The sequence below is a fragment of the Dreissena polymorpha genome, chromosome 4 (assembly GCF_020536995.1).
Source record: "Dreissena polymorpha isolate Duluth1 chromosome 4, UMN_Dpol_1.0, whole genome shotgun sequence".
NCBI classification, from domain to species: domain Eukaryota; kingdom Metazoa; phylum Mollusca; class Bivalvia; order Myida; family Dreissenidae; genus Dreissena; species Dreissena polymorpha.
The window spans coordinates 44046853-44059514 of record NC_068358.1 but is presented as its reverse complement, the minus strand read 5'-3'; positions in this window follow the sequence as shown (position 1 = coordinate 44059514).

Here is a 12662-nt window from a genome sequence, read left to right as displayed (position 1 = left end):
CTACCTGACCAAGTGCTTCAGCTAGACACTGTAGACAGTTTTAAGGCTGCTCTTCAGCCGGCAGTGGTGGTGTAATCGGCTATCAGTAACAATGTAAAGTGTACATACAAGTTGAACATTTTAAGTCACATTTTATTTTTGGGAGCATCCGACCCCCCGCACCTGTACAGTCACCCGCACCTTCACCCGATGTCCAATAGGATTTTGTGAAGTATCTCATCGAAGTCGAAGTCGAAGCATGGTAAACTCAAACTTTGTATCCAAGAGAAGGTGTTGGAATTAATGAAGTGCAATGTTCTTAACTATCGTATATGCTGCTTTTTAATAAATAACGATTTATTGTTTCATTTGTGAATCGTGACTCATGAATTGTGGATATGATTGTCAATTGCTCAACGATCCATAGATCTATATATTTCTGACCATTTTATAATTTTCTTAAAATAGGTTATGAATTGATCTTAGAAGTCAAATGTATTACTTTATTTTATACATTTATAAATATAAAGAAATAATCTTTAGATTATCATAATATTCTCATGCCTGTTGGCCTTAGGGATGTGTGGGTTGTTAATTATATTTTGAGATGATTCTTTACAAAGAAAGATGCTTCTATTGTATTTGTTATAAATGTGTGAAAGGCTCTAAGAAGGAACCAGAGATTATTAACCCTTTACCAACACTAACAGGATTTTACGGGTTTGTAGCTGACAATTTTATAAATAATTGTGATAAAAGGAGAAATTTCTCAAGATGAGTAATTTCTCCTTTAATCACAATTATTTCTACCCTACCTGATCATTTCCTTCATTTTCCATTACAATTTAATTGTCGTCTGCAACCTCTTTCAAATTGGGTAAGTCCAAAATGTGTCGTTTGGTAAAGGGTTAAGGCATTTTGATTCCTATGGGTCTTGTGAATCTGTTTCAAAGCAAATGCGTAGATTTGATCTTCAGCATCTAAAAATATGTGAAAAAGAAAGAACGACAGTATCTTTTGGCGAGATAAATGTACCTACATTATAAGCAAAGGACCTTTGCAACAATGCCCGGGCTTTTTAGTCTGTTTAGTTAACACGGTAGTAACTTTTCCATATATAAAAAAGCTCACCCTTCCAACTTTTAAGCACCCAGTGGGACGAGGGATAGAAAGAGAAAGTCACATGCTTGAGTACATTTCAACCCATGCGCATTGCACGTTTTTTTCGCATAAAAACAGTGGAGCGATACAGGGCCATTATGGCCCTCTTGTTCACAGAGTTATGGTCCTTTGAAATTTTCTATAAATCAATTCTTGTCCCCCCAACTAATGTGCCCTCAAGACGTTTCCTTTTATCTGAATATATAGTGCAATATTGTGACAAAAAAATCCTTTGGGGAGCATCACCTGTCTCCGACGGTTTCTTGTTCACCGAGTTATGACCCTTTGAAATTTTCCATTAACTGTACATGAAGTGCAATTCTTGTCCGGGCTATTTCTCTGCAACTAATGAACGGAATTCAATGAAACTTTATGGGAAGCTTCACTACCAAGAGGAGATGTGCATATTATCAGCGGGTTCTGGTCGGATGATTTTTCACAGAGTTATGGCCCTTTGAAATTTTCCATTAACTGTACATATAGTGCAATTCTTGTCCGGGCTATTTCTCAGCAACTAATGACGGAATTCAATGAAACTTTATGGGAAGCTTCACCAAGAGGAGATGTGCATATTATCAGCGAGTTCTGGTCGGATGATTTTTCACAGAGTTACGGTCCTTTGAAATTTTCCATTAACTGTACATATAGTGCAATTCTTGTCCGAGCTATTTCTCAGCAACTAATGACCGGAATTCAATAAAACTTTATGGAAAGCTTCACTACCAAGGGGAGATGTGCATATTATCAGCGGGTTCTGATCGGATGATTTTTCATGAGTTATGGCCCTTTTAAATTTTCTATAAAAAAATTATTGTCCCCCCCAACTACTGTGCCCTCAAGACGTTTCCTTTTATCTGAATATATAGTGCAATATTGTGCAAAAAAAATGTTTGGGGGCATCACCCGTCTCCGACGGTTTATTGTTCACCGAGTTATGACCCTTTGAAATTTTCCATTAACTGTACATATAGTGCAATTCTTGTCCGGGCTATTTCTCAGCAACTAATGACCGGAATTCAATGAAATTTTATGGGAAGCTTCACTACCAAAAGGAGATGTGCATATTATCAGCTAGTTATGGTCCGATGATTTTTCACAGACTTATGGCCCTTTGAAATTTTCCATTAACTGTACATTTAGTGCAATTCTTGTCCGGGCGATTTCTCAGCAACTAATGACTGGAATTCAATGAAACTTTATGGGAAGCTTCACTACCAAGAGGAGATGTGCATATTATTAGCCGGTTCTCGTCGGATGATTTTTCACAGAGTTACGGCCCTTTGAAATTTTCTATAAACTGTACATATAGTGCAATTCTTGTCCGGGCTATTTCTCCCCAACTACTTACTGGAATTCAATGAAGCTTTATGGAAAACTTAACTACCTTGAGGAGATGCGCATGTTATTTTTGGGTTCTGGTTAGATGATTTATTTAGAGAGTTAGGGCCCTTTGAAATTTTTAAGTTGCTAAACCATCCATCGTTTTATTTTGTCCAAAGTTATGCCCCTCAAGACGTTTCCTTTTATCTGAATATATAGTGCAATATTGTGACAAAATAAACCTTTGGGGAGCATCACCCGTCTCCGACGGTTTCTTGTATAGTATTGACATACCTGTATAGTCGCGCCTGTCAAAAATAATAAAAAGCGACATTTAAAGTTATAGTAGCCAGAACTAGCCTCAAATGAGTGCAGTAATAAAATTGAAATCTAAAACTAAGTGCACTCAACACAAGATATAAAGCAGAAAATTGCATTGAAAAGTTATGACATAATATTGTGATTTTAACTTGCGTTGGCTGAAACTCATCTACTGTGCAATTTTTAGGCTGTTGGCGGAAGCGGTATTCAGAGACGAAAATCAGGTACGCTTATGGGTGAGAACTTGTTTATGTTGAGCTTCGTCAAACAACCTTTCTTCCAGTGATGGGTCTTCCAACGATGGTGCAGTTGTAATCAATTTCGTCATTTCTCATGGTTTCATAACGTTCCAAATATTTCAGGTGGTCATGGATGTAACCAGTCCTATTTGCTCCGAAGTTAGTGCACATGGTTACTTTTTGTCACGAAAAAACGTGGTATCATTACGCACAAAAACTATTTAGCAATGTACTACAATACATTTTGTTGATACCCAACCTACATTTAAAATGATTTTCATTAATTTATTGGTCCCTTTGGTTCATTTTATTTGAGTGTGTGTAAGAAAATGGCAGTTCCTTATTCAATTTGAATGAGGAATAAGGAACTAGTTCTTTATTCCGTTTTCAATTCGAATAAGCAGAGATCTGCGTCTCTGGAATAAGGAACTAGGTTATCATTGAATAAAACTTAGTAGAGATGTATTGCAATTAATATTTTTGATACCCAACCTACATTTACAATGCTTTTCATTGATTAATTGGTCTCTTTGGTTCATTTTAATATTTTGTTTAGTATGAAAATGCCAGTTCCTTATTCGACTTGAATAAGGAACCATTCCTTATTACTTATTCACACTGAATAAGGATCTGTGCTATTATTAAATAAAACTAGGAAGAAGTATATTGCAATAAATATTTTAAACATCGAACCTACCTATACCATGATTTTCATTGACATTTAGTATTCTTTGGTTAATTTTAATTTATGGTTGAGTAAGGTAATACCATTTCCTTATTATCGTCTTCATAATACTTGTTTTCAGCGTGTATCGTCAAATAGAATTTAAAACGAAATGTTACAGAATACGTCCATATAACATAATCAAGCTTTTATAACACACACAATATCAACATTAATATATATCCCAAAGCGATCGTCCGAAATACAGGCTTCTGAATAAGGAACTAACTTATTATCAATTCCTTATTTAGAGACCATAATTTCGGATGCTTAAATTCGGATCATTTTCGGATAACACAGCTTTATATTCGTTATAATTGGCGATGATTAATGTATGATTTGTTATTTATATCACTGATACAGTTCTTGAAGTCTTATCTGACCCTGAACTTTGGCCAAGACTATATGATAGCAGAAAACTAAATATGTTTTAGTTATCTCATTCCGTTCTCATACGAAAATGATTATGATATATATGATTATAAGGAACTTTCCTTATTCCTTATTCGAATAAGGAATAAGGAACTAGGAAAAAGGAACCAACTTACTCTCCATATTTAATTTCAGTACATGTTTATATTTCAGTACATGTTTATTTCGCTTTTCTATAGCCATATTTGCTGATTTAAGTCCCTTCGTAAGCACGTGTTTTTATAAGAGTTCGAAATTGTTGCTGTCGTCTGTCAAGTTTTACGCATAAAAAGCGTGCGTGTTGCAACAGACCAGGTGCTGTAACTAAATATACTAGGCGTGCAATTCAGTACATGTAGTATTTTATGATGAAAAATTGTAATCGGAATAAATGCACACGATAATAAAGTATTGGCCCATTGATACTATAGAAAAAATACGTTAAGTTAAGACTTAAACATTTCAGTAGATGGTACGTTCATAAAAATATTGGTGACGGATGGGAGAGTAGTTCATAAAAATATTGGTGACGGATGGGAGAGTAGAGAAGTTACACGAAAATAAATTAAAATTAAATGGAAATACATGAAATGAAGCATTTTATTTCAGGCGAAAAATATTAAATATTTGTATAATGTGGCTTGATTGAGAATTTAATACAATGCTCGTTGATACCAATACTTTTATAATTAGAATTATGTTGTGGTTAATTCATTATTAGACTCACTGACTTTTTCTTAGCGCCAACTTAGATATACGTTGAATTTCTTTTTTCATCTTTTTAATCATAAGTTGACTGTGTGTGATTCCTGTATAAAATTGTGTGATCAATGTCATTTTCCTCATTGATGTTTTTTAATCGCACCACTGTAGACAGTTAAAAGTAAATTAAATTGGTGTTTCCATTTTGTGTGGCCGCTCGATTGGCATACGTTAAAAAGTCGAACTTCATGTCCTGTGACTGTAAGTACTTTTAATCAAAGCGCTGAAGGCACTTAAGTTGTTCGCAATTGCATAACGTAACTCATTTTTCAAAATTAATCGCAAGTTTGAAATGAACACAAGCAATTCAAATTTAAAAAGAGTGTGTCTTAACGCACGGGTCGAGATGTGTGTGCAATTTTTATCATCATATTTATTGTATAGATTACTTAGACAAAATACTAACAACATGGCACTTTTTGACGTTCTGAAAGCATAGAAAGTATGATGAAAATGGTAATTAGAACTTAATATAAAGAAAATTTGAAATCACCATCATATTAAATGAATATTGTTGGAATATCGAATACATATCTCACTAAGAATATTATTTTATGATGGAAATTCCCTGTACAAACTTTAGATTTGTGACACCATATACAAATTGATAATATACGATAAGATAATTGATGAAAATAAATAAAAAAAATAAATCTGCGAGCAATACTTTTTACTCACGAATTAGGTAGTCATAAAGACAGCCCTGTTGACCCGTACTTTGTTGTGTATGCATTACTTGTTACCCTAGCAGTTCACACGGTGTCAACAACTCTGACCTTAACATAGGTATAGAGCACTAACGCGCTTTTTCGGCATAGCTATTTTACCCAGCTTATCACCTTAAATGACTGTTACATAACACCAGCAGAAACGCGTGAATATTTTCGAATGTTACATAGGCTGATTCGAGATAAAACCTCTAAACTTTGGCTACATCACCGTGTCTGTGCTCAGCGCAGAGGATGTAGCACTGTTCAATGTAAGGAAGTCCGGAAAGGATGTAGCACTGTTCAGTGTAAAGAAGTCCGGACTACGCTCTGTATGTTCAAACGACACAAATTGTGGCCCAGTTACAATTACGCGTTCAAACCCATCTCGTAGAATTTCATGGTCAGTACTCGTTCACTAAATCGTCCGGGCTGCGCATCTCTCAGTCTGGTCAGGAGATACATAATGAGACCATAACACATTGAGTGACTTTATAGCGAACAGCATCGCCTCTGACCAGACTGCGCGAATACACATGTTGGGTTTAAGATACGCTGTCCGAAACGCATAAGACCCATTTTCGCATGACGCGGCTATGAAAGTGTGATTTAAATGTGTCGAAATAAAACTGCGTTTAAATAAAATATAAGCATACGATATATTTCGATAGTGAAGAAATATACTCATAATAAGGCATGTTAGGACACATGTGCACTCCCGTAGTATAATTTTGATCTACTTAAACTAATTTGTGGTTTGACAATGATAACACACATTTTATGCGGTGAATATGCGACTTACAAGTGAAAAAAACAACAACACAATAGTTAAACTTTTGTTTTCAGTTTATTTATTTAGAAACGTTAATTGCAAACTTCATTTCAAAGTCAGCATCTACGCCGACTACCTTTTTAAAAGATATTTCTTGTTATATTTAGTTGTTTTTGTAATATTCGGTTTTAGTGATTATACAGAATTTTTAGGGTTGTCTATATAGTATACCTGTAGTAATTGGTGAACTCATGTTGAACGTTTTATAAATTGAGCACTGTAAATATTAACAAGTTTAAACTTCTACTATTGCGTTGTTAGCACCCGTAAATACAAAAGATCGCCGCTATATGTTGAGAACAAAAGAACGTTTCCCAGAAATATCAAATTTAACCCCGCTGTAGAAGCATGAACGAGATTACGAAACAGATAATTCTTGTTATATTTAATTGTTTTTAGCTCATCTATTTTTTGAAAAAAAATTATGAGCTATTGTCATCACCTTGGCGTCGGCGTCGGCGTCGGCGTCCGGTTAAGTTTTGCGTTTAGGTCCACTTTTCTCAGAAAGTGTCAATGCTATTGCATTCAAACTTGGTACACTTACTTACTATCATGAGGGGACTGGGCAGGCAAAGTTAGATAACTCTGGCGTGCATTTTGACTGAATTATGTGCCCTTTTTATACTTAGAAAATTGAAAATTTTGGTTAAGTTTTGCGTTTAGGTCCACTTTTTTCAGAAAGTATCAATGCTATTGCATTCAAACTTGGTACACTTACTTACTATCATGAGGGGACTGGGCACGCAAAGTTAGATAACTCTGGCTTTCATTTTGACAGAATTATGTGCCCTTTTTATACTTAGAAAATTGAAAATTTTGGTTAAGTTTTGTGTTAAGGTCCATTTTATTCCTTAAGTATCAAAGCTATTGCTTTCATACTTGCAACACTTACTAACTACCGTAAGGGGACTGTGCAGGCAAAGTTATGTAACTCTGACTGGCATTTGGACGGAATTATGGGCCCTTTATACTTAGAAAATTGAAAGTTTGGTTAAGTTTTGTGTTTTGGTCCACTTTACCCCTAAAGTATCATAGATATTGCTATCATACTTGGAACACTCGCAAACTATCATAAGGGTACAGTAAAAGGACAAGTTGCATAACTCTGGATGTCATTTTTACGGAATTATGGCCCTTTTTTGACTTAGTAACTTTGAATATATGGTTAAATTTTGTGTTTCGATCCACTTTACTTCTTAAGTATCAAGGCTATTGCTTTCAAACTTCAAATACTTTCATGCTATCATGAGGTTACTGTACCTGGCAAGTTGAATTTTACCTTGACCTTTGAATGACCTTGACTGTCAAGGTCAAATTATTAAATTTCTCTAAAATTGCCATAACTTCTTTATTTATGATTAGATTTGATTGATACTTTGACAAAACTACTCTTACCTGACATACCACAATAGACTCCACCCAAACCATCGCCCGTGCCCCCCCCCCCCCACAACCCCCCCCCCCTATTTTTTTTTTTTTTTTTTTTTTTTTTTAAGATCATCTCACAAATGACCACCACACCCTCACACTATACCCCCCCCCCCACCCCACCCCCTCCCCAATTTTTTTTTTAAACGGTTAAAAAACAAAACTATTTATTTTGATTATTTTATGTTTGAAATACCGTCCAACCATCGCACCCAAGAATCCCCCCCACCCCCCCTCCCCCCACCCGAATCCCCCCCCCCTATTTTTTTTTTTTTTTTTAAGATCATCTCACAAATTACCACCACACCCTCACACTATACCCCCCCCCCCCACCTCGCCCCCCCCCCATTTTTTTTATGAAACGGTTAAAAAACACAAATATTTATTTTTATTATTTTATGTTTGAAATACCGTCCAACCATCGCACCCAAGAATCCCCCCCACCCCCCCCACCCCCCACCCCCCCCCCGATTTTTTTTTTCCTTTTTTTCGCATTTTTGGAAGAAAATGTAAAAAATGTCCACACCCCCACACAATGCACCGCTCTTCACTCCACCCCTCCCTCCTTTGTGATTGAAAATGAGAGTCCCTTCACCTTTAAAAAGAAAATAGATGAGCGGTCTGCACCCGCAAGGCGGTGCTCTTGTTTATATTCGGTTTAAGCGATTATGAAGCATTTTTGTTGTTGTATATCGTATCCCTGAAGTTATTGTTGAACTCATGTTCAGCGTTTTATAAATTGAGAATATAACCTTATACTATTGCGTTGTTTTCCCGAATCTATTAATAGCCTCGGATTATGAATGACCTGTACTACGTCATTAAGACGCAGCAGATAGTGGACTATTTTAATCATTCATAAATAATTTCTTCCGCGACACGTATAATACAAACATTGTTTATTGATTCTTTTCTATATAAGCTCCGTTCAAAAATATTCCATTTAACACGATATTAACAAAATGTTTCCATTTGTGAATGAATATAGTTGGAGAATTCAAACCTCTTGCATAAATTATACGACTCTTTCTCGCGCGGATACGGCAGGTGTGGTGGGTAGTAGGCTTTCCGTAGATAAGCCGAACTGACTTTTTCATTAACAACATTAGCTGTTCGCTACGCGAACAACTAAAAAGCAATGCATTCACGACGAGGAAACAAACACTACAAAAATAGTATAGTGTCATGATAACAGGGAACTTAAATTATCTAACTACAAATGTTTTCCGTACTAAGTCAGCCGTCTGGAAATCGTTACTGAAAGTCTGAATATGCTGCCGATTTGCCAGCTTGCTATAAATAATACAGTTTGACTTCAATGTTCTATCGAAATAATGGTGCTTAGATATTCCATTTACAAGACGTAATTAGATTTTTGAAGACCTGCGTCATGCCAAAATGGGTCTTATGACATATGCGGCCGGAGTTGCTATTGCCCAGCCTGCGCATTTCGCAGTCTGGTCAGGAGATATCTAATGAGACCATGTATACTAAATATTTTAGGTGTCCAATTCTTAAAAAAAAAAGAACATATATTGATTTGAAGATACAATTCTCTGTAGGAGCACTTGCCATGGCTTAATTTTAGTATAGTTCTTTTTGCGTGTGATAGGAAAAATATTCACTGTTTTGCTTTTAAAGGTGAAGACTACATGACATTTTGCCAGTTGGCGGGAAACTCTTATCAACTAGAGAGAAGCCGGTTAAAAGATGGCCATAAAACAGTGACCGTTGATGCGTCGATTTTTTTCTTACATATATCATAACCTTTATTTTTATTTTAAAAATCTCCCAACGAATGCCCTTTAAGAAAAGGTATGGTTATCAGGGTCTCTATGCACACAAGTTTGACATTATTTTTGTCAAAGTTATTGCATTAACATTGAATTTGTTAAGGAAATCATTTCGTATATCCTGACGTGAAGCGTTGCTTGATTTTATGTATTAGACAGCGTAGCTCATGACCAGGCTGCGCAATCGCAGACTGTGTTTCAGCTACGCTTGCCGAACCGCCAAATGATCGATTTCCAATTTTGCCACTTAGGGTCTAGACCGGAAGGTATGTTGGTGAAGCCCCCGAGCAAAGACGGTGTAGGCTGTGTCATAGTGGACAGGTCGAAGATGAAACTCATTTTCTTGTTGAATGTGCTCTTTATGAGTACACAAGATCAGTTATATTTGGGAAAATTTTGACTTCTGAAGAATATACTTCATGACAATCAATTAAAGATAAATTAGTTCTCTTGGTTAAATGTCATCCTAGAAAGTGTGCGAAATTTGTTGTTAATGTTATATAAGTAAAAAATATGTTGTATGTTGTTGTGTCAGTTGAAACTTAAAAACAATATAATTATGTAAATGAACTTTTAAGTATCAACTACGTATTACATATTTTTCAGAATTATGTCTTCTTAATTGGATAATTTTACTACTACTGAAATTATTCTGATATATCTAACTTCGATAAACCTTAATTAAATGTTTTATTGACTTGATAACTATCAGATAGATGCTACAATCGTAATGGATTAGATCTAACTTTGAGTAAACCGTATTTTAATTTTGATATAATTATTCAATTAACCATTAAAATAGTCCTATAGAACTGGTAGTAATATTAAATCTTAAAATCAATAAAACCTCATAATATTATTTATGTTTTATAGTCATATATTATTGTGCTAAATTGTTAAAATTTAAAAGTTTTATGTCAAGTTAAATTGTTTGCCTGTGTATACATGTTGATAATATTCTATTCAGTGATGCAATTCTTATGATAATCTTGTACATATCATGTATGTTTGATGTATTGATGGCGAACAGAATCGAAGAGCTTTTGGGGACCGCCGGACACGGGTGGACGTGTAGGTAGGGATCGACCCAATCAACTGAAGCTCGTGTCCCGGTGTGTCGTAACTGTTTTGTGGCTTTGTGCGAAATCAAAAGAACGTGTATCATAAGCGGTTATTTATTCACAATAAAGTTGGTCCGCAAACGATTTATTATTATTGAACTCTTGTTATGTTCTTACAAATATATTTTATAGAAGATGCTAATTTATTAATTGAACTCAGTATGTTGCTCAAATATTTTACTGTCCATTTCTATAATAATGATCACGTTATATTTTACACTGTTGTTAAGGTGACTCGTAGGCCTATTAGGCCGGATGTTCTTTTATGGAGTGTATATATGTCTGTAAATACCATGTACGCAAACACATGTCACTATAATAAAAGATTATCTTATCTTATACGTGCTCTAAAGAACTAACATTTCATGTAAAGGATATGCGACTAACAAGTAAACAACAACAACAAGCACAATACCTCTTTAGATTTCAATTTAATAACCTAGAAACGTAAATGGTCTAATTTTATTCAAAGTCCGGATATACGCCAAATATTTGTTTGTTTTAAAGATATATACATTCTAGTTTCGTGTTCATTTATGTTGAACCTCCATTTACAGGATAAAATCCAACTTTAATTGCCGAGTGCCTGGTTTTGTAGAAACTTATGCGATGTCATCAGCAAATAACAATATAAATATTGATTATAAATGTATCTGTTTCGGCTAAATTATTAATATCAATACAATCATTAATGTCATTTATAAATAAAAATTAATAATAAAGATTATAATGGCTTATCCTAGCTGCTTTACTCCTAACGTTGTATCAATTAAATTAAGGCTCTGAAAAAGACGTACCTTTATGGTTTTTAAAGGGGCCTTTTAACGTGTTGGTAAGTTGACAAAATTTATATAAAAAAATTGTTGCAGGTTCGCAAATTGTGGTTGAATTTATTATATTTGTGATAAAACAGTAATACTGAACATTTACCATGCTTTATAATATCCATTATATGCATCTTTTGACGATTTAAAAACCTGAAAATTATAAAGCGTTGCAACGCGAAACGATTGAATAATTTGGAGAGTTCTGTTGTTGTCGTTATATTTTGTGATACTACGAGGATTGCTTACATAAGGTATAAAATACATCAATCGTAGTATGAGCATGGATGGCCGAGTGGTCTCAGCGATAGACTTTTACTCCAGGGGTCAGTGGGTCGAGCCCAGTTGAGGGTTACTTTTTTCTTTCATTAATTTTATTCTTGTTTTGTACTGGAGCTTTTTAGGTTCAATGTTTACATTTTGCAATATAAACGTATAAAGCATGAAATGACAAACTTCAATACATCCCAACATCTGTGAAAAGGCCACTTTAACACATTATCTTACATTCGATAGATTGAATTGATCATCTTTAACATTGTACAACTTTTCCTGTCTCTACTAATTTAATCCTCAAAGTTTTGGGAATAACTACGGTGGCATAGAGATGACATTAACTCCTCTTTTTAAAATTGCACTCCTCTTTTTTCTATCTCGTTCCCACGACATACTAACTCGAGGTAACGACTTACTAACCCGTGGTAATGAGTGAGCTATGTCGTGGGAACGACTTACTTAGTCGAGGGAACGAGCTTGAATAAATAAGAGTGCAAAACTAAATAAAAGAGGAGAGCTATGAAAAAGGAGCGGTGCAGCAAATAAAGGAGGGTGTATGGCAAGCGGTTCGACGCATAATCCCAAGAAACTAGGTTTCTCATGAGAACCTTGGTTCTCAAAATGAGAACCTAGGTTCTCAGAATGAGAACCTAGGTTCTCGCTTGAAGATTGCACATGGCTTCAAGAACCCAAGTTTTCAAATGAGAACCTAGGTTTTCATGAGAACCTAGGTTCTCATTTGAAAACCTAGGTTCTCATGAGAA